General features: G+C 41.5%; 1 pseudogene; it reads right to left on the bottom strand.

Annotated features, from left to right (window-relative positions):
• Positions 1-1,281: 1,281 nt before the first annotated feature.
• LOC110205100 (elongation factor 1-beta pseudogene) lies at positions 1,282-2,551 on the bottom strand (annotated as a pseudogene).
• Between the last annotated feature and the right edge of the window lie 216 nt (positions 2,552-2,767).

A 2,767-nucleotide genomic window follows, 5' to 3' on the forward strand; every position in this document is an offset into this window, starting at 1 on the left:
TGACCATTAGGTTAAAGAAACCAGTTGACAAGATATAATGAAACACAGCTTAGGTCGGTAAAAAAAAAGTCAGAGATAGCAAAGCAAAAAGGCCAGTTGCAATATCTCATCTCTGTTTACTCATTTTCAAAACCTCTAGGAATTCATTGCTTCCTCCTCTGGGAGCTGTGAGAATCTATCAAGAAAATAATGTGTGAATCAAATTGTGTTGTAATGCTCAGGGGAACAACCAGAATCCAATTAGTCCAGAAGCTCTAAGCTGGGAGTTGCCTGTGACTTCTGGGTGAAAAGTATGTTCACTAACAAATAGTTAATTCCAAAGAAGTAGCAAGAAGAGGGCTCTGAAGGGTATCGTGGGTTAGGACCTAAGTGAGGCAGAGAGGTACAGTGGAAATAAACAATGGATTTGGAGTCAAAAGACCTAGATTTGGTCATGGGCTCTGCTATTTGTTTTGTTGTTATTCAGCCTTGTCTGACTCTTTGTGACCCCATTTGGGATTTTCTTGGCAAAGAAACTGAAGTGGTTTGCCATGTCCTTCTCCAGCTCATTTTACAGATGAGGAAACTGAGGCAAAAGCATTAAGAGACTTGCCAAGGATCACACAGATCGTGTCTGAGGCCAGATTTGAACTCATGAACATGAGTCTTCTTGACTCCAGGCCCAGTGTTTTATTCACTGTACCATCTAGCTGCTCATGCTACTTGCTACCTGTGTGCTGTTTGCTTCCTGAGTGACCGTGGGCCTCAGTTTCTTCACATATGAAATGAGAGTTTTGAACTAGATGATCTCTGAAATCTCCTTGAACTCTAAATCTATGAATCTATGATGCCTCAGTGCTACTCAGTCCCATCAAAATAATTTCAATGAGAGATTTCAGGTTAGGGGACAAGGATATAAGGTGAGGGGAAAAGGAAGATGTGAGGTGGGGAAAAAAGAAATTGCTCTTTTGCTATCCTCGGCTTTCCTCTCTCAAGCTCCACAGGGATTTTGTTTATACTAGCATTCTGGGGTTTGATGAACAAGTCTGAGTACATTTTACTCATACCCTCTTTGACTTTACAGACCAGAGAGGGCATTCTGGGAGAGTTCTTGTCATCTTTGAAGCAGTGGAATGAATTTAAAGTGTTCCCAAGATGAATTGGAACCTCTTCCTCACCTCTACTCTTTCAGGGATAAGTCTTCTTTATGTTGATGGCTGATTGAGTTATCTCATTGATACGAGTATTTCCTACACTGGTAGAAATTACAACCTATCGACCTTCCACATCTTTTTATCCTATGTGAGTCCTGTCTTTATCCTCCTATCATCTATCCCTGGAGAATCTACCCAAGGCACTGGAGGTCCTCATTTGGGCATTTTATCATTCAGTGAGTACTACTGTAACTCTTGGACCATTTGTTATCTAGTTGGTTTTTTTTCTTGCATATAAATATTTTTATTTAAATGCAATTTTCAAGGATGGCGGGTTTTAGATCTTATTGAAAGTAGCAACATCCATGAACTGCACATGGTCTTCAAAGGCAATTATTAGTTTTTCTAGTATATCTGTCCCAACTTTATCATCTTCAACTACATACTGTATGTGAAGTTTCTTGATGCCATATCCCACTGGATCTAGTTTAGAAGATACCCAATCTGCCTGAATGCTTCTGACACATTCCTCCAATTTTTCCATATCTGCCTCATCATCCCAAAGTTTTACATCCAGTAAGAGAAAAGACTTGGCAATGATCGCAGGGATTTTTTAAAAAAAATTTTTGATTCATACCAAGGAAGGAGTTCTCTTAGTTTCTTTGCTTCTTTATTTTCTCCTCCTCATAAGATCCAAAGAGATACAAATCATCATCATCTTTGCTATCTGTAGTTCTATCACTTCTTATGGTATCGTCTACATCAGCAGGCCCATACTTGCCCAAAGCCTTCTTTACTCCTGGCAAGTTTGCCTTTTGCCTCTCATAAGACTTAATGTGGGTATACCAAAGGAGAGCATGGTACAAGTCTGCAGGTATTAGACCCGAGTCTGCTTCAAATACTGCTATGTCAGACTATGATGTCACATACCCTTCAATGTAGCTCTTGTCTGCCAGGAAGTCACTGAGATGGTGCAGGTCTGCAGATGTCTTGAGATCTACTGAGCCTGGGGTAGGAAAGGAATGCAGAGCACATGCAAGCACTGGCTGCTGGCTGAAAAATGGTATTACCTACTTTTGATGTATAACCTGCATACCTCTTTTTCTAATCAAATATTTCTTGTGTAATTGAGGTCTGGTACATGTAAAGATCCCTTCAACTTGCTAATATGGTGTCTCAGAATGGAGAATGGAGAATGCTAGGTTGCTGTTGCTGGGGGACTCATGATAAATGTGTGAGAGAGGTGCATGTGTGGACATCTGTAGCTGGTTCAAGCTCACCTGTGAGATGGCTAGGAGGAATGTTTTTCCATTGGCTGTATATCCAGAACTGTCAGCATTTTCAAAACCTCCTGAGTCAGTTCTGGCCTGTTCTTTGCTGTATTCATATCTGGGGGAGCAAGGCGATGCCTTCCTCATTCCTCTCTAGGCTGTACTCTGGACCTCCTCTACCATGCCCCATTCTTCATGAAGGCTTACAGCAACCTTGGAATTCACACATTGGAAATACCCTATATCCTTATGGCCTCTACCTCTGATTGATGGCTCCTTCCAGCACCTCCATTTAAGGAGCACTCTGAGGCCAGCTATGTCTCATTACTCTTCAGGCTGGACTTGCTCTATCATGTCCCTGCC

This window comes from Phascolarctos cinereus, unplaced genomic scaffold, assembly GCF_003287225.1.
Source record: "Phascolarctos cinereus isolate Bilbo 61053 unplaced genomic scaffold, phaCin_HiC Scaffold_2;HRSCAF=192, whole genome shotgun sequence".
Lineage (NCBI taxonomy): Eukaryota > Metazoa > Chordata > Mammalia > Diprotodontia > Phascolarctidae > Phascolarctos > Phascolarctos cinereus.